The sequence below is a fragment of the Bos indicus genome, chromosome 22 (assembly GCF_029378745.1).
Source record: "Bos indicus isolate NIAB-ARS_2022 breed Sahiwal x Tharparkar chromosome 22, NIAB-ARS_B.indTharparkar_mat_pri_1.0, whole genome shotgun sequence".
NCBI lineage: Eukaryota > Metazoa > Chordata > Mammalia > Artiodactyla > Bovidae > Bos > Bos indicus.
The window spans coordinates 36,552,673-36,580,074 of NC_091781.1; the positions used below are offsets into that span (position 1 = coordinate 36,552,673).

The window sequence follows — 27,402 nt, forward strand, 5'->3', positions numbered from 1 at the left end:
AGTGACTTCACTTTCACTTTTCACTTTCATGAATTGGAGAAGGAAATGGCAACCCACTCCAGTGTTCTTGCCTGGAGAATCCCAGGGATGGGGGAGCCTGGTGGGCTGCCATCTATGGGGTCGCACAAACTTGGACACGACTGAAGCGACTTAGCAGCAGCAGCAGCATAAATATACCACAGAGTGTTTATCCGCTCATCTAATTTAAATGATTAATTTAATTAATTTAATCATCATCTAATTTAAATGATGGACTTTTAAATTGTTTCCAGTTGTTGCCGATTACAAATAAGGCAGTTGTAATATTCTTGTCCAGATTTTTTTGTGGACCTAAGTCGTAATTTCCCTTAGGTAAATGCCTAGGAATGAAATTGCTGAGTCATAGAGTGTTTAACGTTTAAAAAAAGCTGCCAAAGTGTTTTCCCCAAAAGAGGTACCATTTACACAACTGTTTGCAGTGTATAAGAGTTCCAGTTGCTCCATATCCTTACCAATACTTGCAGTTGTTAGAAATTTTAACTTTAGCCATTTTATTGCTGTCCAGTGGTATCTCATTTGTCTTAATGTGCATTCCCCTGAAGGCTAATATGATGTTAAGTATTTTGTCATGTATTTATTAGCTATATATCTTCTTTTAGAAAGTACCTTTCCAGGTCTTCATTATGTTTTTTGATTGAATTGTCATCTTATTACTGAGTTTAAAAGGACTGACTATATTCTGGATTATATATTCTGGATATAAGGCCTCTGTCAGAGGCATGTGTTAATAATATTTTCCTCTAATATGTAGTTTGCCTTTTCATTTTCCTAATGGTGTCCTTTGAAGAGCAAAAAGTTTTAATTTCAATAACGCCCAGTGTATCACTTTTTGATTTACATTTAGTCTAAGAAATCTTTTCCTACTCTAAAGTGACAAAAATTTTATCCTGTATTTTATTTTAAAAATACTATAGTTTTGGCTTACCTTTAGGCTTTAAGATCTATGAATTCTGGTTTATGGCTTGAGGTAGACATAATTTATTTTTAATATGACTGTCCAGTGTTCCCACCATATTTAATGAAAACAATTTTACTTTCCCATATAATTACCTTGAACGTGTCCGACTCTGTGCGACCCTATAGACAGCAGCCCACCAGCTCCCCAGTCCCTGGGATTCTCCAGGCAAGAACACTGGAGTGGGTTGCCATTTCCTTCTCCAATGCATGAAAGTGAAAAGTGAAAGTGAAGTCACTCAGTCGTGTCCGACTCTTCTCCACCCCATGGACTGCAGCCCACCAGGCTCCTCCACCCATGGGATTTTCCAGGCAAGAGTACTGGAGCGGGGTGCCATTGCCTTCTCCAAATTACCTTGAAACTTCTCCCAAAATTGAGTTTACCATAGGTATGTTATTTTTTTTCCAGATTGTGTTACTTTTGTTAGTATTGTATTGTTATGATTATTGGAGCTTTATAATAGGCTTAAAATCAGATAGTGCAACTCTTCCAACTTTATTCCTTTTTTAGATCATTGATTAGGATGTCATTAAATCATTAACAAGTGTGACAGCATTGACATCTTAACAATACTGAATCTACCAGTCCATGAGCATGATATAGCTCACCAGCTCTCTTTAAATTTCTCTCAGCAGTGTGTAATAGTTTTCCGTGTAGAGATCCTGCACATCTTTCATGAGGTTTATCCTAGATATTGCAGTTGTTTTTAATACAATCACTTAACCTTTTTATAATAACCTTTAAATTATTTTAGAAGAGTTGTAGATTTATAGAAAAATTATAAAACTAGCACAAAGAGTTCCCATAAATCCCACACCCAGTTTGCCCTAATATTAGCTTCTTATTTTAATATGGTACATTTGTCACAATTAGTAAATCAAGACTGATGCATTATTGATAACTAAAATTTATGCTTCACTCTGGTTTCCTTAGTTTTGAACTAGTGTCTGTTTTCTGTCACAGGATCTCATCCAGGTACTATATTATATTTAGTTGTCATGTCTCCTTGGACTTCTCTTGGGAATTTACTTTCTACTATATTCATAATATTATGTTTTCTTTTTTCAAAATGGTTGAGGTATTAGATATTCATATGTCAAAGAGTAGAGTACATGTATCCTTTCAGACCATGTTTTCCTCTGGGCATATTTCCAGGAGTGGAACTGCAGGGTCATATGGTAGCTCTATTTCTAGTTTTTAAAGGAACTTCCATACTATTGTCCATAGTGGCTGTACCAATTTATATTCCCACCAGTAGTGCAAAGGCTTCCCTTCTCTCCACACCCTCTCCAGCATTTATTGTTTGTGAAGTTTTTTGATGATAGCCATTTTGACTGATACGACATGGTATCTCATTATAGTTTTGGTTTTCATTTCTATAGTAATTATCAGTGCTGAGCATCTTTTCATGTGCCTTTTGGCCATCTGTATATCGTCTTTGGAGAAATGTAGGTCTTCTGCCCAATTGGGTTGTTTTGATGATGGTAAGCTTCATGAGCTGTTTATAAATTTTAAAGACTAATCCCTTGTTGGTCACATCATTTGCAAATATTTTCTCCCAATCTGTGGGTTGTATTTTTGTTCTGTTTATTGTTTCCTTTGGTGTGCAAACACTTTTAAATTTCAGTAGGTTCAATTTGTTTATTTTTGTTTTTATTTCCTTTTTTCTGAAAAATAGACTGAAAAAGATATTGGTACAATTCATGTCAGAAAGTTTTCTGCCTATGTTTTCCTCTAGAAGATTTATAATGTCCAGTCTCACATTTAGGTCTTTAAACAATTTTGAGCTTATTTTTGTGTATGGTGTTAAAGAATGATATAATTTCATATTTTTACATGTATCTGCCTAGTTTCCCCACACCGTTTGTTGAAGAGATTGTCTTTCCAACATTGTGTGGATCTTGCCTCCATGCCATAGATTAATTAACCCTAGGTGTGTGGATTCATTTTTAGACTTTCTGTCCTATTCCCTTGATCTGTATTTCCATTTTTTTGTGCCAGTACCATAATGATTGATGACTATAGCTTTGTGGTATCAGCTGAAGTCAGGGAGCCTGAATCCTCCAGCTCTAGTTTTCTTTCTCAAAATTGCTTTGGGTATTTGGAGTCTTTTGTGTCTCCATACAGATTTTAAGATTTTTTTGGTCTAGTTCTGTGAAAAATACCATTGGTAATTTGATAGGGATTGCACTGAATCTGTAGATTGCCTTGCATAGTATGTAATTGTAATATGTACCATCTTTTGTAATATAGTACCTGATCTCATCTAGGTACCATATTATATTTAGTTATCATGTCTCCTTAGACTCCTCTTGAGAATTTACTTTTTAACTATGTTCATAATATTATGTTTCCTTTCTTCAAAATGGTAGATGTATTAGATACTCATTTCTCACAGAGTGGAGTTGGATGCCTACCTCACACCATGTACTCAAAATGCATCAGTGACATAAACATAAAAGCTAAAGTTACAAAATTCGTAGAAGACAACATAGGACTAAATCTCCATGAACTTTAATTTGACACATGGGCTCGTACATGACTGAGCAATGAGAGAAATAGTAGAGAAACTTGACTTTCATAAAATTAAAAGCTTTTGTTCATCAAAGGACATTATCAAGAAAGAGAAAAAGCAACCCACAGAATGGAATAAAGTAATTGCAAATCATATATTTTGTAGGGGTCTATAAAGAACTCAACTGTGTGTATCACAATAAACTGTGGGAAATTCTGAAAGAGATGGGAATACCAGACCACCTGATGTGCCTCTTGAGAAATTTGTATTCAGGTCAGGAAGCAACAGTTAGAACTGGACATGGAACAACAGACTGGTTCCAAATAGGAAAAGGAGTTCGTCAAGGCTGTATATTGTCACCCTGTTTATTTAACTTCTATGCAGAGTACATCATGAGAAACGCTGGACTGAAAGAAACACAAGCCGGAATCAAGATTGCTGGGAGAAATATCAGTAACCTCAGATATGCAGATGACACCACCCTTATGGCAGAAAGTGAAGAACTAAAAAGCCTCTTGATGAAAGTGAAAGTGGAGAGTGAAAAAGTTGGCTTAAAGCTCAACATTCAAAAAACGAAGATCATGGCATCCATTCCCATCACTTCATGGGAAATAGATGGGGAAACAGTGGAAACAGTGTCAGACTTTATTGTTTTGGGCTCCAAAATCACTGCAGATGGTGACTGCAGCCATGAAATTAAAAGACGCTTACTCCTTGGAAGGAAAGTTATGACCAACCTAGATAGCATATTCAGAAGCAGAGACATTACTTTGCCAACAAAGGTTCGTCTAGTCAAGGCTATGGTTTTTCCTGTGGTCATGTATGGATGTGAGAGTTGGACTGTGAAGAAGGCTGAGGGCCGAAGAATTGATGCTTTTGAATTGTGGTGTTGGAGAAGACTCTTGAGAGTCCCTTGGACTGCAAGGAGATCCAACCAGTCCATTCTGAAGGAGATCAGCCCTGGGATTGCTTTGGAAGGAATGATGCTAAAGCTGAAACTCCAGTACTTTGGCCACCTCATGCGAAGAGTTGACTCATTGGAAAAGATTCTGATGCTGGGAGGGATTGTGGGCAGGAGGATAAGGGGACGACAGAGGATGAGATGGCTGGATGGCATCACTGACTCAATGGACGTGAGTCTGGGTGAACTCCGGGAGTTGGTGATGGACAGGGAGGCCTGGCGTGCCGTGATTCATGGGGTCGCAAAGAGTCGGACACGACTGAGTGACTGAACTGAACTGATAAAGAACTCTTAAGCTGAACAACAAAAAGATTTTTTAAAACTTATTTAAAAATAGGTAAAGGATTTGTCCAGACCTTTATCCAAAGAAGTAAAAATGGCCAACAGGCACATAAAAGGATGCTCCACATTGTTAGTCATGAGGGAAAACAAAATTAACAGTGAGGTATTACTTCATACCCACTGTGATGGCTGTAATGAAAAATATAAAAGATAACAATTTTCAGAAAAATATGGAGAAATTGAAACCCTCATACATTGCTGGTGGGAACATAAAGAGGTTTAGCCAGTTTGGAAAACAGTTTGACAATTCCTTAAAAAGGTAAATATAGAATTCCAGAAAAATAAATGACCTAATCAAAAAATGGGCCAAAGAACTAAATAGACACTTCTCCAAAGAAGACATACAGATGGCTAACAAACACATGAAAAGATGCTCAACATCACTCATTATCAGAGAAATGCAAATCAAAACCACTATGAGGTACCATTTCACGCCAGTCAGAATGGCTGCGATCCAAAAGTCTACAAGTAATAAATGCTGGAGAGGATGTGGAGAAAAGGGAACCCTCTTACACTGTTGGTGGGAATGCAAACTAGTACAGCCACTATGGAGAACAGTATGGAGATTCCTTAAAAAACTGGAAATAGAACTGCCTTATGATCCAGCAATCCCACTGCTGGGCATACACACTGAGGAAACCAGAAGGGAAAGAGACACGTGTACCCCAATGTTCATCACAGCCCTGTTTATAATAGCCAGGACATGGAAGCAACCTAGATGTCCGTCAGCAGATGAATGGATAAGAAAGCTGTGGTACATATACACAATGGAGTATTACTCAGCCATTAAAAAGAATACATTTGAATCAGTTCTAATGAGGTGGATGAAACCGGAGCCTATTATACAGAGTGAAGTAAGCCAGAAAGAAAAACTCCAATACAGTATACTAACGCATATATATGGAATTTAGAAAGATGGTAACGATGACCCTGAATGCGAGACAGCAAAAGAGACACTGATGTATAGAACAGTCTTTTGGACTCTGTGGGAGAGGGAGAGGGTGGGATGATTTGGGAGAATGGCATTGAAATATGTATAATATCATATATGAAACGAGTCGCCAGTCCAGATTTGATGCACGGTACTGGATGCTTGGGGCTGGTGCACTGGGACGACCCAGAGGGATGGTTTGGGGAGGGAGGAGGGAGGAGGGTTCAGGATGGGGAACACATGTATGCCTGTGGCAGATTCATTTCGATATATGGCAGAACCAATACAATATTGTAAAGTTTAAAAAAAAAAAAGTTAAATATAGAATTTCTTTATGACCCAGCAGTCCCACTCCAAGATGTATACCTTGGAGTGTATACCTTCAGTTCTTTTCAAAAGAATTGAAAAAATACTCAAACAAGTACCTATACATAGAAGTTCATGGCAGCACTATACACAATAGCCAAAAGGTGAAAGGAAGCCAAATGTCCATTAGCAGAAATGGACAAACCCAGTGTGATATATATATATATATATATGTACAGTGGAATGTTATTCGGCCTTTAAAAAGAGACAAGTACAACACAGTTAACTGTGTTGTTTCACAATAAACTGTGGAAAATTCTGAAAGAGATGGGAATACCAGACCACCTGACCTGCCTCTTCAGAAATCTGTATGCAGGTCGGAAAGCAGCAGTTAGAACTGGACATGGAACAACAGACTGGTTCCAAATTGGCAAGGGAGTATATCAAGGCTGTATATTGTCACCCTGTTTATTTAACATATATGCAGAGTACATCATGAGAAACGCTGGGCTGGAGGAAGCACAAGCTGGAATCAAGATTGCCGGGAGAAATATCAATAACCTCAGATATGCAGATGACACCACCCATATGGCAGAAAGTGAAGAAGAACTAAAGAGCCTCTTGATGAAAGTGAAAAAGGAGAGTGAAAAAGTTGGCCTAAAGCTCAACATTCAGAAAATGAAGATCATGGCATCCAGTCCCATCACTTCATGGCAAATAGATGGGGAAACAGTGGAAACAGTGTCAGACTATTTTTCTGGGCTCAGAAATCACTGCAGATGGTGATTGCAGCAGGAAATTAAAAGACGCTTACTCCTTGGAAGGAAAGTTACGACCAACCTAGACAGCATATTAAAAAGCAGAGACATTCCTTTGTCAACAAAGGTCCATTTAGTCAAGGCTATGGTTTTTGCAGTAGTCATGTATGGATGTGAGAGTTGGACTGTGAAGAAACCTGAGTGCTGAAGAATTGATGCTTTTGAACTGTAGTGTTGGAGAAGACTCTTGAGAGTGCCTTGGACTTCAAGGAGATCCAACCAGTCCATCATAAAAGAGATCAGTCCTGGGTGTTATTGGAAGGACTGATGTTGAAGCTGAAACTCCAATACTTTGGCCACATGATGTGAAGAGCCAACTCATTTGAAAAGACCCTGATGCTGGAAAAGATTGAAGGCAGGAGAAGAAGGGGATGACAGAGAATGAGATGGTTGGATGGCATCACGGACTCAATGGACATGGGTTTGGGTGGACTGCAGGAGTTGGTGATGGACAGGGAGGCCTGGCGTGCTGTGGTTCATGGTGTTGCAGAGAGTCGGACACGACTGAGTGATAGAACTGAACTGAACTAAACTGAATCTCCCAATTTTGGAGAAAGATTCCTAGATAGCCATGTATTGTAAAGCATTTTATTGCTGTTTTCAGTTCAGATACCTCTTTTCTAATCTTTGTTTGGCCTTGCAGTGATTATTTTGCTTATAGTACCATAAATTCTTTAGTTTTAAGGTCTGATTTTCACAGTGATCACAGAGAATGTGTGTATTCTGTGCAGTGTCCAGCTTTACCCAGCCAGAACTTCATGGAGGGAAAGTGGAAGATAGAGTCTTTATTCAGTACATTGAATCAGAATAGTAGAATGAAAACACAACTTTTAGCTTTTTCTGGGTCAACATAACTTCAAAGTAGTAGAAATTTGGTATTTATTGGTTTCATTAGATGGGAGTTTATTAACCTTTTACAACCCATCCCCTTAGATAAACCTAAGTATCCCACATCAACCTGCAGAGTTCCTGAAACAGAGCCTTGGTTGGTCAGGGGAGGTGGGGAGAGCCTCACTTCTTCCTGCCTCTCACCATTCAGAGTCACTGAAGCCCAGAATTGAGACCCTACCTTCTGTAGATGACCACATGGCAATATTTGTCAAGCTTTACTTTCCCTCAGTTGTATTATAGAATTTGTAAGTTGCTTTTTAGTTTCCAGTTATTAAACTCCAGCATTGACTATGCTTTTATTAACCTTCTCATCCATTCCATCATCCTGCTCACAGAAGGGAGGTTCTGTTATGCCTCCCTAGAAAGAAATGTCCTGCAGTTGAGGACTACAAGTAGACCACACTTAGTAGTAGTTTTCAATCATTGCAGGTCTACTTTTTCCTTGAAAAATAATCTTCACTTATTGCAGCTCTACTTTTTCCTTGAAATGTTACTTTTGTCTAAATTCCTTAAGGTCGCTTCTGAACCTCAGTTCCCTTCATAAATCTGTTATGAAAATTGGGGAATCATTTATATAAAGGGCTTGGCATAGTGTCTAGAATATAATAAGTGTTCAATGAATATTAGATAAAGTCAGTCAAAGCTGCTGTGTACAGTTGTACAGGATGTGAACTACACAACTCCAGGGGCTGCAAATCAAACCACAAGGTAAAAGACAGTCCCTGGAATTGTGATATGCAGAAAACAGTAGATAAGTAGACAAAAGACATAGGCATATGGGTTACATTATATGTGTAATATTGTGTGTGTGTGTGTGTGTTCCCAATGATATCTGTGAATTGGCTAAGCAGAGGGTGTCTGATTTACTAAGACTCCTTCTCTGCTCCTGCTGTATAGTATCATCAGCAGAGCCAGGAAGTCCCAGGCAGCCAAGTATGCAGTCTCAGGCCAGCAGGATCAAATCCAAACCATCTCCCAAGCCAGCTCTTGAAAAGGAACAGCATTGGTGACACAAAACGAAAGGGAGTATAGAACTGAAGCATTCAGGAAGAACCACATGAGGTCTTCAGCAAACTGTCATTTTAAATATCGGTTGTTTAGATTGGGATTACCATGAGAGTAACACGCTGCCGTTATTGTGAAGACCAATGCCCAGAGGAGAGAAGCTCTATTTCTGTTTGTTTGGACTTGAAGTGAATGCCTGCCTTGCAGCCTGCGGGCTGTAAGTATTTCATAATCAGTGGATGCTGGATGCTTCAGTTACTGCTGGAGACGTGGGACCACAACAACAATAGGAAAAGATGGAACAACTTGAGGAAGCAGAGGCTTCATCACAGGCTCCCTGACCATGTGTTTTATGGCATGAAACACTCAAGGCAGAATGTGACATTAAAGAAAATAAAGGGAATCTATGACCAAATAAATATCAGTGTGAAGGATTCTTATTGAGCTACCTAGTTAGAGAAGCTCACATACCTGCAGTTAGTGAGAAGTGTATTTCCCAGATGCGGTACTCTATACCCAGACTAACCATGTGTAAAATGATATCACTCACTTCCCTTTCCTACTCACCTAATTTGTTGCTCCTCAATGGTTGGCAAGATTGACCTTTCTTATCAGGATATACCTAAGCTGCTCAACTCCATTGCAAAGGACATGTATTGCTTACCTACTATGTGCTAGATAAACCAGTGTGAATAGGACAAAAATAGATTCCCCACTTCAAGGAGCACACTGTCCAGTCAGAAAAGCAAGAAAAGGAAAAGATTGCAAATTGGGAACTATGTACTCCAATAGGGATGCTAATATAGTCCTGCCAGAGTGATGGGCAGCAAGAAAGAAAGAGAAAATAAAACACTAAATGTCCAACTTACACTAAATTTACACTGAAGAACCTGATGACATCAAGACATTTTGGATTAAAGCAGAATATTTAATCCAGGGCATCTCCAAGGGAGAGGCTCATTTGTTTGGAAAAAAATTGTGTTTTTCACTTACAGAGTAGTTATTTACTGTATCTATAGAGTAAAATCACTTTGTTTCAGTCATTGCACACATGATTAATTAGTCGATGAATTAGAAAATCATGCTTTAGTGGAATCTCATTTATCTAATGAGCTCAACTTATTGGGAGACAAAGATAATATCTTTTTAAAAATCTCTACCTGCCCCCCAGCATTATTCTCTATAAGAGGATCCTTTTATCCTTCAAAAGTCATCATCAGCTTCAAATGAGAGTAAGCAAAAATGGTTAAATTTGAGCCTGAGTAAATGACAGGTTATATTTTAAATAAAGATGTAGTTGAAAAGATAAGATTGGAAATTTAAAAATAAAGCTGCCAATTCCAGGTTTAGATAAGGATCTGAAAACATAGCTCCTTCTGTCCCCCCAGGACACTCATTGGTTTAGCCTGTTTTGCAGACTGTCTCTTGTTCTCAACTATTGCTCCAAACAGTTCTAAGAATTCTGCGAATGGTATATCCATATGCTCTCAGAACTTGCCACCTTTTGCCTGGACTGAGTGGCAGAACCTGGTTCCTTCCCTGTGAACTAAGTTTTGTACTTTGGATCTGAGGATGTCAAAGTGAGTCTTAGGAAATCAAACTATTAGCTGGCCACTTTAAATAAAAATGTTAATCTTTATCAAGTACCTACTGTCAAACCAGGTAGTTTTACTCATTTAGTTCTCAAAGTATAGCCAGATAAGAGTATCCTTAGGCCCATTTTTCAGATAAAGACACTAACTTGTGCAAGTCAGATGGCCAAGAAATAGAGTAGGATTGAAAACTATGTCCGTTCACTTCTTGGAAACAATTAAGCAGGTGAAGGCAACAGAATTGAGATCCTGGTCTTTTTCACCCAAGGCCTGATCCCTAAAGAAAATAAACACTTCAACTGCTTTGAGTCCCTTCGAGATGCTACTTGGGAGGAGGCAATGGCACCCCACTCCAGTGCTCTTGCCTGGAAAATCCCACGGATGGAGGAGCCTGGGTAGGCTGCAGTCCGTGGGGTCGCTAAGAGTCACAACTGAGCAACTTCACTCTCACTTTTCACTTCCCTGCATTGGAGAAGGAAATCGCAACCCACTCCAGTGTTCTTGCCTGGAGAATCTCAGGGACGGTGGAGCCTGGTGGGCTGCCGTCTATGGGGTCGCACAGAGTCGGACACGACTGAAGCGACTTAGCAGCAGCGGAGATGCTACTTAATATAAAATATTTGCTTAGAAAAAGACTCTTCTGTTAAAAGATAACTAAGTCTCTCCACTACCATCTATAGGCTGTCCATTATATACAAGGTCTTATGCTGGGAAATAATGGGTACAGACTTGGGAGCTCCATGATTCATACTCTCAACTAAAATTGAAACAATCATAGGCCAATGACTAGCTATCAACATATACACATGACAGAAGTGGGGCAGATTCATTTATTTAATTCAACAGATTTAATTATGACTGTTTCTGAATATCTGAGCCTGCATTTACTTACATGAAAAATAAGGACCAAAGTGTCCTTGCCTGCTTCCCTAGGCTGTTGCAAGGATTCATTTAAGGAATGTGTAAAATTGTTTGGATGATTATAAACTGCCCCACTACCACATGCTTCTTATTACACTGGGGCAATTCCACACAGAGGTTCAGATCTTCCAGAGTTTGCTTTCCTCTGCTGTGTAACTTAGGGCAATGTATACTCTGGTAATAAACCACTATCTCTCTCTAAATTTTTAAAAATTGAAGTGTATTTGATTTATAGTGTTGTGTTAGTTTCAAGTATATAGCAAAGTGATTCAGATATATATATATATACATAAAATACATATCTGATTCTTTGTGATCCCATGGACAGTAGCCTGCCAGAGTCCTTTGTTCATGGGATTTTCCAGGCAAGAATATTAGAGTGGGTTGCCATTTCCCCTCCAGGGTATCTTCCTGACCCAGGGATCAAACCTGCATCTCCTGCATTGGCAGGCAGATTCTTTACCACTAAGCCACCTGGGTGTGTATGTATGGTGTGTATATATATATATATATATATATATATACACACACACACATACACACATACATATACATATATATATATATCTTTTATCAGATTCTTTTCCATTATATGTTATTAGAAGATATTGAATATAGTTCCCTGTGCTCTACAGTAGGTCATTGTTGTTGATCTGTTTTATATATAGCAGTGTGTGTGCATATGTTAGTCCCAAACTCCTAATTTATCCATTCATTGTATCATTTTTTTAGATTCCACAGATAAGTGATATCATATGATATTTGTCTTTCTCTCTCTGACTTACTACACTTAGTATGATAATCTCTAGGTCGATCCATGTTGCTGCAAATGGCATTATTGCATTCTTTTTTATGGCTGAGTAATATCCCATTGTATATGTATACCACATCTTCTTTATCCATTCATCTGTCTGTGGACACTCAGGTTGCTTCCATGTCTTGGCTAGTGTAACTAGTGCTTTAGTGAACACTGAAATACACTCCTGTCTCTTAAGTTAACTTGACTGAATGTTTATTTCTTCACAGCAATAGTACATGATGCACACTATGGGCTCTGGATACAAATATAGCATCAAAACTATAATTTCTAAGATAAAATTCCCCAAGGTACAATGAAAAGAGGATGCATTTGAACATCCAATAGACTAAATCCTGGCTCTGCCACTCAATGGCATGAGACCTTGGGTATATCATTCAAACTCTGAACCTTGATTTCTTCACCCATAAAATGGGTATATTAATATCAGTCTCATAGAGTTGTCATAATAAATGACAGTATGCTATAGAGTCCTGGTATATTGGAACTGATCAGTTAAATCCTGTAAGTGGAAGATTGGATATGCATGGCTCCCACCATTAATAAAACATAGCTCTCCATTTCCACTATCTCTTTAAACTTAATTCAGATTAGTGAAGGTAATCTTAAAGCTGCAGAGAATGGATAGGGAATGACTAGCTTTTGTCACCTCTTGCCTTCCCTGTCACCTTCTCTTTGTTAACTTCTGTCTCAGAGCAGGATAGAAAGGCTGGTATTTGGCCAGGCAACTTCAGCACTGGCAAAAAAGTAAAGCAATGGCTCTTTCAGATGGTCCCTTGTGAATGTGTCCTTAACTGTTAGGCCTCCAGGGGAGCACATCCAACTCTGCTTCTTCCTCTTGTTCTTCCCAGGCAGCCAAAAAGGCAGCACTTCCACACCAGTGCTCTCTCACATGTCCCAGATCTTACCCTTAGGAAATGCTCATGCGTCCATTCCCCAACATGCAGCACAGCAGCCTTCTCCCAGAGCTTGTACCAGAGCAGCTGGGCGACCCTTCTCTGGCCTTTGGTTTCCCTGGAAGGAGGCAGTCCCTGGGCTACAGGCCATTTTTGTTGGGATTCAGACCTTTTTGTTTGTTGATTCAGCCCTAAATCAGACATCAGTCATCTAAATCTCTCAAACACAGGGGACACATTTCAAGTTCTTCAACTGTGTCATGAAACCTCCCTCCAGCAGACTTCTGGTAAAACCAGAGGTCTGCAAACTTCTATAAAGATGAATCCTCCATTATTGTAGTGCCAAAGCAGCCATAGGCAATGTTATTTAAATATTGGGTGGGTGTCTTCAGTAGCATTTTACTTATGGACACTGAAATTTGAGTTACAATGAACTTTCATTGGTCACAAATTATTTATAATTCCCCAGCACATTTTACATTTGACAAATGTAAAAGCCATTATGAACTCATGACTGTACCAAACCAAGCAGTAGACTAGATCTGACTTGCAGATTGTAGTTTCTTGACTCTGGGTTAGATGGTAGAATGCCTTCCCTTCCTCCAAAAACAAAAGAAAACCACAAACAAGATGAAGAGTCGCACAAGATGCAGGAACTCTCACCCAAAAAGCTTCTTTGTCAATCTGTTCACACAGTCTCACTCTCCACACTCTGGCCTCTTTTGATAACCTCAAAGGATGGGCTGGGGGAGGAATGGAGAGCAGTCTGTCAAGAGTACTAGATCAGTTTATTGGACATGTTCTTTAAAAATCTTCATATACACATTTGTTTTACTTGCCTTGTTCTCTTGAATCTGTCATATTGACATCTCAAATGAAACAGACAAATGGAGGTCTTTTCTCAAAACTTGTTGCAGTAGTCATTTCAGTCATTCTCATCATTACTGCTCAGAATCTACCATGAAGAGGCAAAGAAAGAAATACATTTGGATAAAATAAGTGGTGGAAATTGTTTTCTTATATTTCCGTGCTAAAGTTCTTGATTCATATTGATCAAGAGGAAGTACATTTGTTCTGTTTACCTAGCTAGGCATGTCTTCTCTGTTCTAGAAGTAAGTCTAAAGGGAAAGTCAGGGCATCTTTTTTTTTCCTTTCATCGATTCAGTCATTGTTAGGAAAGTTGGCTTTGAGGAATGATGGGCTATCTTTCATGTTGTGGTTTTGTCCACAGGAACAGAATCTTGCACTAGCGTCAGTTGTCATAACTATTAATATTTATGGCACCTAGATATTTCAAGATAATGTTGACTGACTTTTGCACATTTTCAACAGTGAGTTGGTTTTATGTTTATTGAAGTAGCAAGTGTATATATACTCCTATGGAGGCCATTTTTACCATGCAGATTGCTTCAACACCAAGCATCTTTAAGCTTTGATTGTGTTTTTAACTTTGGAGACTGTAGGATTTACACTGAGGGAAAGGGAAACTCAAAGGGAAAATGATGAAGTCTGGGTTTTCTAAACCAACGTCCTTTTCCTTTTGAAAGTGTTACTCTGTTGTAATAAAGTCATAGTATAGCAAATGGATATTAATGTGCATCACATCAAGAGAACATTTTTACATAAATACTTGTCCTTTAGAGTTACATAAGGTCTGCCTTCTAACAAGTTCAAAGTACTGATGAAACATGTCCTTATTCATTGGCTCCACATCTCAGAGGATCAGGAGGGTACAGAAATAATTTTTCTTTCGTTTTTCAGGTGACTAAATTGAGGCCAAGAGAGATTTTGGTGAAAATAAGAACACACAACAGGTAAGAAAAGATTCAAATGTTACTTCACTTACAGACTACAAACTCTTACATGGGTGATGGTGAATATTCTTCAAAACAGAGCCATAGAACAACTTCTCATATGTAAATGTACTTAATGCAAAGCATTTTTAAGAATCTTATTAACATTCCAAACCTGTGAAGCAGTAATAATATTTTCTAGGTTAGAATCAGAATATTCAGACTCAGAAAGACCTAAGAGATCATAAAGTTCTGCTCATTCATTTTACATTAGAGAAAATGAGGGCCAGAGGGAATAAAAGATGTTCCCACGTTACCCAGCTAATTGGAGGCCGAAAGACCAGGTCTTCTGACATTCTGTGACCTTTTCACTGGATTCTGGATGGCAAATACATCCCTCATTTGGTGCCAGTAGCAGACATCAATAATCAATCACCCTACTCTGCCAAGCCTAGTCACAGTCATGCTAAACATATTCTAGGCAGTCATAACTAAAAATTAGTTAGAAATTAAACCTGTTTGTCATCCATGATATTAACATGCCTAATATAATTTTTAAAGCTTTTTATTGATAGGTGCATAGAATATAGCAGGCATGGTACCCATAGTATTTAATTGCAACCTCACAACAACTCTGTGCAGTTGGCACAATTACAGTTATGGAAAATGAAATTCAAGGAGAGTCACTCAAGGTCAAAGTAGTGACTTGTAGTCATTTAAAAGCTAGTTGGTAGCACACGAAAGATTTAAATGTAGGTCTTTAAAAAATATACATGTATATTTAAATATATATATATATACACACACACATATATGAATATCACTTAAAGGTTCTCCATATCCCATCTTACTCCCTTTAATTATTTTTAATTTAAAAAAAAAAAATTGTAAATATTTCAAGTGTACAATATAATCTAATATACAAATATATTGTGAAATCATTACTATAGTTGAGATAATTAATGTATCTTCCCATCACAGTTATCACTTTCCTGAGTGAGGTAAGTGTACTGAATCTATTCTCTCAACATATTACCATGGTTCAGTACAGTATTATTAGGTATGGTCATCATTCTTTTATATTATATTTCTAGACTTACTCATCTGGCACAATTAACAAATTTATACTCTTTGACCAACATCTCCCCATTTTCCCTACCCCTCCCAGCTGCTAGTAACCATTGTTCTGCTCTCTGCTTCTATGATTTTGACCTTGTTTTTGAGTCCATGTATAAGTGAGACCATACTGAAATTTCGTTTCTGTGTCTGGCTTATTTCCCTTAGCATATTGTCATCCAGGTCCAAGTGGCAGGGTTTCCATCTTGTTCGTGGTTGTGTACTATTCCGTAATGGATGTGTATGCGTGTTGTTTCCATGTCTTGGCTGTTGTGAATAATGCTGCAGTGAACACGGGTGTAGTATCTCTTTGATATACTGACTTCATAAAGTGTGAATTTGCTGGGTCATATGATGGTTCTGTTTATAATTTGAGGGGATATCACCATACTGGTTTCTGTAGCAGCTGTACCATGTACATCCCTACCAGTGATATACAAGGATTCCCTTTTCTCTACATCGTCAAAAACAGTGGTTATCTTGTGTCTTTTTGATAATAGCCATTTTTACAGGTGTGATGTGACATCTCATTTCGGTGTTGATTTGGATTTTCCTGATGATTAGTGATGTTCCACACCTTTCATATATCTATTGACCATTTATTTGCCTTCTTGTAAAAAATGTCTATTCAGGTCATTTGTCCATTTTTAAAATCAGGTTATTTTCTTGCTGTTGAGTTGTTTGAGTTCCCTTTGTATTTTGGATATTAACCCCTTATTATATGGTGGTGGTATTGTTCAGTCTCTAAGTCGCATCTGACTCTTTGTGACCCCATGAACTGCAGCATACCAGGCTTCCCTGTCCTTCATATGTGTGGTTGGCAAATATGTTCTCCCATCTATAGGTTATCTCCTCACTCTGTTAATTGTTTCCTTGGCTGTTCAGAAGCTTTTTAATTTGATGCAGCCAGTTTGTCTATTTTTTTTATTGCCTGTGCTATGTAGCACACCCTTCCCCAAAAAATCATTGCTCAGACCAATATCAAGGAGGTTTTCTGGTCTTACATTTAACCTCTCCATCCATTTTGATTTGATGTTTATATATGACATGAGATAAAACCTAATTTCTTTCTTCTGCATTGTATTACTCCTTTTTGAATACAACCTTTATCATCTTTTTTTTTTTCCTCCTTCAGTTATCTTCACTTTGGAGAGGTGGGTTACTTTTTCCTTGGTGAATTTAACGGTAAGATCAGATGCTCCAAGTTCAATGAATTGGAAACGCAAAACAATTCCCTATCTTTGCAATCTCCATTCAGTTGTTAACTTGCTGCAGGTTAGAAATGGCCTTTTCTTGAAAGGCATATTTGGTGGAACAAATAAACTACCTTTTGTTAGGAATTTGCTGTGGCCCTCCCCCAGGTTCTACCCCCTCACCACATCTATTTCCAACTCCCTTACACAACTTCCTCTGCCTCCCTGTCCTCAAGTGAACATGAACAAATTCAGCCCTGCTGTGTCTGGCATTTTAAATGGAGCTGGGACCAGGCCAAAATAAAGTATTCCAGCTTCTTCTAGCAATTCACCAGCTAAAAGATTAAGAAGGATTTATAGCATTTTTCAGTTGTATGTAAATGCCACCAGGGTAGCTTAAGAGATGGGGCATACATTCGGAAATCTTTTGCCTTTATCTTGCTAAGTCAAATGGGAAAAAAACAAAATAAAGACCCAGGAGAATTAAATATTATACTGCCTATCTAGTTTTTTTAGCTGTCTCTAAATTAGTTAATGGTACATCCAAGTCTGTGCGAGTAAAGTCCATGAAAGATCACAACAATTTTGCTGGACACATCAGTTTATCTGGACACAGAAGTAAATCCACTGAGATGATCTTTCTTCATCAAACACGACCAGCCTCTGCCAACCTAGCTCAGCTCCTAGATGAGAACCTGGGAATTCCCTTGAATGCCTCATAATATTAGCACATGGTCTTAAGCCCACTTACTCACAAAAGGAACCCAGTTTTTAAACATTACTGGTCCTTCTCTGCAACTTCTATTCAAAGTCAAAGGAAATGCTGCTGCTAAGTCACTTCAGTCGTGTCCGACTCTGTGTGACCGCATAGAGGGAAGCTCCTCCGTCCCTGGGATTCTCCAAGCAAGAACACTGGAGTAGATAGCCATTTCCTTCTCCAGCGCAGGAAAGTGAAAAGTGAAAGTGAAGTCGTTCAGTCATGCTTGACTGGAAGCAACCCCATGGACCACAGCCCACCAGGCTCCTCCGTCCATGGGATTTTCCAGGCAAGAGCACTGGAATGGGTTGCCATTGCCTTCGCCACAAAGGAAATAAATGGCCTTAAAAGATCCTCTTGAAAGAGTAAACTACATTTGTCTTCTAAGTAAAGAAGATGAAAACAAACACCCTTAGTGTTTGCAAATTGAGAACCAAGATTCTGATCCCTATGGCAGAAATGAAACACTTGGCCTGTTTCTGGACTGTATTTGAACAGTTTCAGCTGCCTGGTTGTACCTGGCTTCTTAGAAAGATAAACAGTCTCCAGGCCGCCAAGGGTGTTGGCTGTGATGGCTTGCTTTGCCAGTGTAAAAATGTAAGCTACCGAGAAGAGTTCATCCTATCCAAAGGCATAGGCTTTGTCAGCAAACAATTTATCCTGCATCTTGTTAATACTGAGAGGTATTTAATGTAAACTCTGGATTATTCAAGCATTGTGCGGCATTTAGAAACACAGCTGCACCTCCTGGTGTCCTGTTGAATTTCCCTTGTTGAGTCTCCATCGAAATAATGTAGCAGTAATGTGTTGGGAAGAAAAGGTAAATAGTTTTTGATTTCATAATTTATATACAGCTGTGTTTGTAAGCCCATGGTAGTCTGGGTAGGCGAATGCCGCTTTTGATTTTTCGGTTCAACTGTGTGGCTGCCATGATTCAAGAAGCACTGAGTCATGACAGATATTTTCAAGTGAAATTTGATCAGCATGGACAGCCAATCTAAATAATCAAAGTAGTTCATAGTAAGTGCCATAGGAACCTTATACTTATACTGACAGTGTATTAACTTAGAGAAGAGAGAGAGCCCTTCTATCTGCCTTCGATGATACTGAAAGACTCTCAGAGGATGGAACATGAAAGGTGGATACTAGGTGGCACTTCACTATGCAGAGATGACAGAGAAGACAGTTTAAGAGCCAGGCTTGATGTCTAACTGAATGTAAAGTATATGCCTGCACTTGCATCTGCATCTCCCTGGTTTTCTCCTGGCTTTTCTTTCTATACCAGAATATCCTTCCTACACTTTAAAATCTGCCCTAAATCCTAATTATAAGAATTCTGTCCTTGGGGGCAGTAATCATATATGTCTTCCATGACGTTTTACACACAATTATCATACCTGGTGTGTGCTTTGAGTTGAGTAAATATTTACTGAATTAAAACTCAGGCCACAGTCTACTACTTGTTCTCTCCACTCACAGCCTACCAACCACTCATCATTTGCCTCCCATCTGCTGCCATTCACCATGACTTAGACATAAGAAGTGATTCACACGTGTCTGATGGGGGGATGGATGGAGCAACTTGGTGATGTTGGTGACAGAACAGTGCCCACAGCTCTATAACATGCTCACCTTATAACAAGTATCATTGTGTGCAAGTTATTTGATTTTCAGACTAGAACTACAATGCCCAGGCATAGAGCTGATCCTTACGTGATGGAATCATCTCAACACTGTCAAGTCAGGACTACCACCCTCATCATGCTATAGGTGATAAAACTGAGGCTCAGAAAGGGGAAATCGCTTGCCCAATGTTCAGTGAGATTGTACACAAAGGAATGGGGAGTTGCACGTCTGCACATGTCACTTCAGAACTTGAGTTCTTGAGTCTGTTCAACAATGAAGCCTTTGTTTCATTCCATAGCAAACAGCAAATAGCATTCATTCATTCTTCTCCTAAGAACCCTCCTGACCCCATGTTGTGTAGAAAAAGAGGAGCAGAAGGAAAGTTGAGGGAAAAGGGTATAGACAAGGTGTCTCAGTCAAGGGTTGAAATTGGTTCATACATGCATAAATTTTCTCTGGGCTATTTTGTTGTTACCTGAATTGTTTCCCTACACCTCCAGTGGCTTAATGAATGAAACAGTGCAGGAAATGCAAGTTTCTTAAGTGAAGTCTAAATGGCAAAGTCAAAGCTTCTAGGTGGTATATTCCAGAATCATCTCCGAAGGACTTTTACTGTTGAATATGGTATTCCTGCCACTGCTCACCAACTTCTGAGCATATAATTAAGAAGTATCTTGAAAATACCTTCCATCTCTCAGTGTCTGCTAGGGCTATAGTACTGCCAGCAGTGTGGTAAAAACAGCTTCAGTTCAGTTCAGTCGCTCAGTCGTGTCCAGCTCTTTGCGACCCCATGAATCGCATCACGCCAGGCCTCCCTGTCCATCACCAACTCCCGGAGTTCACTCAGACTCACGTCCATCAAGTTGGTGACGCCATCCAGTCATCTCATCCTCTGTCATCCCCTTTTCCTCCTGCCCCCAATCCCTCCCAGCATCAGAGTCTTTTCCAATGAGTCAACTCTTCGCATGAAGTGGCCAAAGTACTGGAGTTTCCATCATCCCTTCCAAAGAAATCCCAGGGCTGATCTCCTTCAGAATGGACTGGTTGGATCTCCTTGCAGTCCAAGGGACTCTCAAGAGTCTTCTCCAACACCACAGTTCAAAAGCATCAATTCTTCAGCGCTCAGCTTTCTTCACAGTCCAACCCTCACATCCATACATGACCACTGGAAAAACCATAGCCTTGACTAGACAGACCTTTGTTGGCAAAGTAATGTCTCAGCTTAGTGAATAACAAATCTTGGCCAGGTCAGCAGCCGATTGTGATTCCATCCCCTCTGGATACCCATTTCTTAGAACTGGACCATCTTCTGTTGATCTTTTCAGGTGAGGATTCAAATCCATACTGGCTGGTACCTTTGTTATGACTGAATAATGAATAAGAATTATCAGAACCAGAGAGCTGAATGCAAGGTCTGGCTCATACCTAAGAGAGAGAGAAAAGAGACAGGAAGGTTCAATTTACCTGTTACACCAGGCTTTGCTACAAAATCCTGCCTGGAATTAGAAGTTTAGGTTTTCAAGGTCTCTGTTTAGGGAGATGAGGATTTTAAAAGTCTTAAAGAAGGAATTTTCATAAATTTAAGTTTGGAAAATATTTAGTAACTTTACAAATAAAGGGAGTAAAAAATATGTCTCTTATCAAGATTTTTTTTTTTAATAAAGAGGAAATAAAGCCCAAAGTATATTAAGGAATTACCTAATTCAGGTTGAAATTAAGAGATAGCTATTAATTATTTTGTAAAGATATATCTCACTTCCAAAAACAAACAGGAAACACATATTCTTTCCCTTCTTTCTCCCTCAGACCTCCCCTACCCAGTTCTGATCTCTCTCTCTTTTTTTCCTTACATCTCTTTGATAGAATAACTATTAAAATTGCTTCTTGCAGTCTGACCTTCTTGCCAGGCAAAATCAATCTCTTGTGTTTCTCTGCATCTCCAATGGCCTTGCTGCATCACAGTGCATAGCAAGGAAAGTCACTTTGAGAAAAAAAGGACAATGAGATTCCTTGTATTAGGCCCAGTTCTTCTGTTACTATTAAATTAAACTGTTTATCCAATTACCGCCACTCACATTTCTGTCTGGAGGCTGAGGGGGTTGCACAAGCCAACTGGGAATATGGCCTCTTAAGCCTTCCATTTCCCATACTCCTTCCTACAATGCATTGTGGGAGAGGTAGCCTGAGTGAGAAAGGACCAGGTCCTCCCAGAACGGATGGGCCAGGAGGTTATGGGGGTATCCAGGGCCAACAGGGTACAGACTAGATGGCTTTGGACATTTATACTGACTTGCTTCCAAGGGGCTGAATATTTTGAGAAGTGGAGGAAGGGAGAATAGGGGGAAAGGAAGCAGTCCTGTTTCAACCCGTTTTTTTCTACACTAGTGCACTGTGAGCTTCGCAAAATGGAAACCTGATCAGCCCCTGACCTGCTTACACTTTATGGACTCCTCTTGACTTCCAAAGAATCATAGTGTGGCCACAGTGTACTTCTCTGGTCTGGCCATTCTTGTGGATCCCACACTCCAGCTGTCCCAGGACTCTGTGTGCTCTCTCTTATCTCCTCGTCTTGGCATGAGGAGTCCTGCCTTGGCCTCCCCTGACTTCTCAGGCATGTTTGGTTAACTCCTCTGCATTCCTCCTGTCTCACCTCTGATATTGCCTTTCTCAGACCACCTCCTCAGATGCCATCACCACCGTCATATCTGGGACAGTTACTGTGGTCTCTGTCAGGGCTTGGAAAACTTTCTCTGAAGACATGCTCTGTGTTGCTCAGTCACTCAGTCACTCCAACTTTCTGCAGCCCATGGGCTGTAGCCTGCCAGGCTTTTCTGTCCATGGGATTCTCCAGGTAAGAATACTGGAATGGGTTGCCATTTTCTCCTCCAGGGGATCTTCCTGACCCAGGGATCAAACCCGTGTCTCTTGCATCTCGTGTATTGCAGGCGGATTCTTTCCCACTGTGCCACCTGGGAAGCTACAGACAGTAAATATTTTAGGCTACTCTATCCTACCATTGATGCAGGAAAATGAGCTACTGTGTGTTCCAGTGAAATTTCATTGACCAAAATAGATGGTGGGCTAGACTTGGCCCGTGAGCTGTGTTTTGCCAATTCTTGATCTCAATCCCTAGAGTTTTTTAAGCTTCAGTCTATGATGACCTCAATCAGAAACCATTACCACCTAGGAGACAAGGACTAAGTCTTTTATCTCTGCATTCCCAGTGCCTAACACAAGGCCTAGAGCCTGCATGATGTGCAATGGTCTTTGAGAACAGGTATGATTGGATACAGGACTGGAGAAGGTCAAATCAGTCTATCATTCAATCTGCTATGACTGCTACACTTTTTCACAATTGGTCCTTTCTCACTAAGACAGAATAGAAAAATTTTTTTTTTTTTAATGTTTAAAGTTGTTTTTGAATTTTGCTGGTGAGGAAGAGAGATTAGTTAGTAGAAAGCTTGTCTTTCTGTGTCTTTGAAGGGGAAACAAGGACACGGGAAATGTCTTCCTCTCAGTCTGTAGACCCTGAATAACTGGCTCTTCTAAAGATTCCAGATTATAACTGGTAAGCCTTCCAGCTCCCAGGAAGCTGACAGAATCTGTTGAGCCTCATTCCTTGGGCCTGCACACGAGGGCCATCAGTAGTCTGACCCATCTAATATCTCGCTGAGACACATTTCTGTCCATTGCATCCTGCCATGTTTCCAGCAAGCCTGGGCAGTTCCAAAGCAAGCATTTCTGGCTGTTTTTCTAAAGCAGTGACAACTAGCTGTGTTGTTTGAAAAGCCCTGGATATCTATGGGGAGTGAGGGAATTCCCTTCCCTCCCCTAGTAGTTCATAATCCAATGAACTTTAAAATACTCTAATTCCTCAACAACCATCACAAGAACAAAATCCATATCCTGCAGCTGTTTGAAGAGGTAGAAGGAAGCAAACATGGGGTTGGCAAAAGAGTGAACTTTTGTTCTTTTTTCCTGCCAAGTCCACACCCACTTTCTGCTAGTGTAAGTACCTTTGTTTTCATGGGGAGAAACTTCTCTTACCCTCTCTCAGTTCATGTGGTCTGAATGAGAGAAGAGCTCAGAGGTAAAGAATCTGCCTGCAAGGCAGGAGACCTCGGAGGTGCGGGTTCAGTCCCTGGGTTGGGAAGATCTCCTGGAACAGGAAATGGCTACCCATTCCAGTATACTTGCCTGGAGAATCCCATAGAGAGGCCTGGCAGGCTACAGTCCAAGAATGAGAGAGGACCAAATACTGTGGCGCATGGGTGGAGGCAATATTCAGGCCTTGCCAGTCTCTGTCTTTCATCTCCCAGTCCATAAAGACTGTCTCAGAGGAATGATGCCTCTAACTCAGGCCAGTCAGAACCACTCCTGCTCCTTCTTATGGGAATCCTGGGAAGACTCAAGTGAGTTGAGAGGATAATATATAAGTCGGGAGCAACTGACAGCCGCTTTGCCAACAGAGAGGGATGCAGAGCTGAGAGACAGTTCTGATGACTCTGCTTGAGGCCATTACCGAGCCCCAGCCAGAGCTTAACATCCCCCTGAAATTTTCAGGATAGTGATCCAATAAACTCCCATTTTTGCATAAGTTTGTTAGCATCAGGTTTCTATGTCTTGTGACTACAAGAATCCTAGTAGAAAAAAATGCTTACACACTCAAATCAAGTATCTCATCCTGATACCTTCTCTTGTGATAAGCAAGCGTGTAGGTGATGACCTACTTTCTTGCGCTGGGGCCTTTATAGACTTTAAGATGTATTGAAACAATTTAGGTTCATGAATTTAAATGCAGGAGGACTGGCCTCCACTGATGGCCAACATCTACTGGCCCAAGGTTAGACATGTCCCTTTCAGGTCATTATGAGTAAAGCTAGAAAAGGCCTCAGACCATATGATCTGGCCTTCTCATTTGGTAAAGGATGAAAGTGAGGCCCGTAGAGAGGAAACATGTTTACTGACACTGCATCTGTGGTTCAGAGGCTGAGGCAGCATTAGAATTTGTATCTCCTGACTCCCATCCCTTTATTCTACGAAGTTTCTGGCCCAGCTGTTGTAAGCTGTACTATTTTTCCACTGATGAGAGAATATGATGATTTCCTTGAAGAAAGATAGAGCCTGTACCCATGTGCTTTGTGAGGTGCCAAGTGAGGTGAAAAGAAAGCTGAACTTGGAGTTGGAAGAGGTATGTGTGACCTTGGGAAAGTCATTTGGTCCTTTGAAGATCTAGTTTCCCTGTTTCGGAAGATCAGATGTGGAATGAACCCTTTTAATGTCTCAGGATGTTATGATGATTGAGTGATAGCACGTGTATCAAAGTGTTTCCTATGCTGTCAAGTATGGCTCTCTGATTCATTCAACATATTATTGGAGGCCTATACTGTGCTCGGCACACATATGGCAGTTAGCAAACACTGATCCATGCTCAAATGAACCTTACATTTTACATAGGGAGACAGAACAAACAAAACAGAAATGTACTTTGCAGGTCAGAAGGGAGAAGTGTTATGGAGGGAAAAAAGCAAGAGAGAGGTACAGGGATACAGATGTACCTGACTGGACAGGGAAACCTCACTGAGGAGGTGACAGGTGAGCACCAGCCACCTAGGAGAGAAGAAGGACCAATCCTACAAGTGAGGGAAGACAACTCCTAGCAGAGCCAACAGTAATCATTTGAGTTCAGAGATGGAAGCCATCCAACCCTGCTTTGTACAAGCCATCTCCCTTCTGTGAAATCACGGTTTCTTTGAATGTATCCCAACCTCTTGTATCTACTTGGTCAGCTAATAAGCTGTGCTCAAATACATATCTGGTTGCATTTCCTGATGTAGCAAAAATAATGAATGGAGCAAAGAAAAAGAGACAGTTGAAGGCCCGGGAGGATAATCTGTCATACTCTCTCTTGAAGGAAATCTAGCTATATCATTTCTATCTTTCCCTACAGAATTTTTACTTCTAGGATCTCATACTAAGAAAATACTATAATTAAGGATGTATGCGATGACTTAGCTAAAAAAAAATATTCATTTATCTCAGCCTATTTATAACAGTTCAACATTTGAAACATCCTAAAAATCCATCTGTGGAAACTGGCAGTAAAGTATGGTGTTTCCACCAGAAATTCCAGGAATGGCTCCATTTGGACTCACTAGCTTTATTAACCTATCCCTGTATTAGTCTCTGTTACTAATCATTGTTTAGTAAGGAGCAGTTCTATGGAGCTGTTAAAAATGATACTGGATGCTTTTATCCATGTTTGCCAAAACACAATGCACTTAAAGTGGGTGCTTTTTATTTTGTTTGCATTTTATTGTCAGCAAAGTGTACTAAAACAGAAAACTAGTTGTTCTATTAACATGATAAATTTTTATTTGGGAAAAAATAAATGACAAAATGACTGTACTACATTATCTGACATATGCCATGTATGAGCTAAAGTAAAGCCCAGAATACTCCAAAATATTTTAACACATTTTCTGAGTAGTGGGCTTATAGATGATTTTGTTATGTTTTTATTAAGTTTTTTTTTTTTTTTTTTTTTTTGCTGGAAAAAGTAACACATGCTGGTTTCAAAAGATTACAATATAGAATATAGCAAATCTTATCTCCTTCAAATAACTACTTTTTTCACAGTTTCTGAAGTAGTCTTCAAAATTTTTGTTTGCATACATAAGCAAACATATGGGTATCTGGGGTTTTCATAGTATAAATGAGCTTTTTGAGACCACAAATAGAAGCAAACTAAGCTTGCTGTTGTGTACTTTGCTTCCTGCCCCCGCTTGAAAGTGAAAGTGAAAGTAGCTCAGTTGTATGCAACTCTTTGTGACCACATGGGCTATACAGTCCATGGAATTCTCCAGGCCAGAATACTAGAGTGGGTAGCCATTCCCTTCTCCAGGGGATCTTCCCAGCCCATGGATCAAACCCAGGTCTCCCAGATTGCAGGCGGATTCTTTACCAGCTGAGCTACCAGGGAAGCCCCCTTTTCCCTTAATTCATCTTAAATATCACTCAACATCAGCACTTAGAAATCTGTGCCATCCTTTCCAATGATTACAAATTATTCCATTATAGAAATGGCCTGTAAACAAATCTCCCTGTAAATGAACATTGGGATGGTTTTAACTGTTTTGCAGATCTCACATGTTGACATTTGTCTTTCTTGAATGTGCCTCTTTGGGCACATAGGTAACTACATCTCCATGGTCAATGCCCAAAAATGGAACAGCTAGGTCCTAGGAGATACGTATCCTTATCGTCATTGCACATTCTTAGATTTAATATTTTCTAAAATTCCATGTTCCATAAATATTTCCAGAAAGTTTCTTAAAAATGTGTTTAAGAGCCTCCAGTCCTTTCAAAAATCTTCATTAAGTTCAAGTATTGTTCCTTTGACCCTGAGAGAGAAGGGGCCATGTGCTGGAGTTATTGCCATGCCCAAAGGACACATTCTTATTAGGTTGCTGAATCTGAGAGGATGGTGCCTGGCATCTGCAACAACAGCCTCAATATATAGTCCATCTTATCATACCAGAAAATCTCAGGGCTCCTTCCCAATGATGTACACTTGTTTAATAAAGCAGCCAGCAAAGATGAGCTGCTGGCTGAAGCAAATGGAAATGTATGTCTGATATCTTTGGCATCAGAATGCCCAGAGAGAGGCAAAATGGCCAAAAATCCATAAAACTTTCATAGCCTATTAAGAGTGGCATGGCAGGCATGGTGGAGGCTAAGAACAGAAGAAGTAAACTTACTCAAAAAAGAAATAAAAAAATGGTTGGACTGAAATTCCATTGAATTTATTGTTGGGATAGAAAAGCTTAAAGTTGTTATAGAATCTAATTGCCAAGCAATGTAAGCGAGCCAGAATTGAAGCAACATACAAGTGACAGACAGACACTTTTCATTGCAGCTGGCATCTC

The 27,402-nt window shown here is 39.7% G+C and overlaps 1 long non-coding RNA gene across 5 annotated transcripts in view; it reads right to left on the minus strand.

Moving 5' to 3' along the window:
* Nucleotides 1-27,402, minus strand: part of LOC139178686 (uncharacterized) — a 321,381-nt gene that overhangs the window by 205,031 nt on the left and 88,948 nt on the right. Inside the window, exons 4-6 of one of the 5 annotated variants that reach the window (XR_011563130.1) lie at nucleotides 19,950-20,899; nucleotides 13,829-13,944; nucleotides 1,090-13,732 (exon numbers count right to left, since the gene is read on the minus strand). This is a non-coding gene — a long non-coding RNA (uncharacterized lncRNA). Of the gene's footprint in view, nucleotides 1-1,089; nucleotides 20,900-27,402 lie in introns of all 5 variants that reach the window. The other 4 variants (XR_011563127.1, XR_011563129.1, XR_011563128.1 and 1 more) reach the window with 4 other exon arrangements.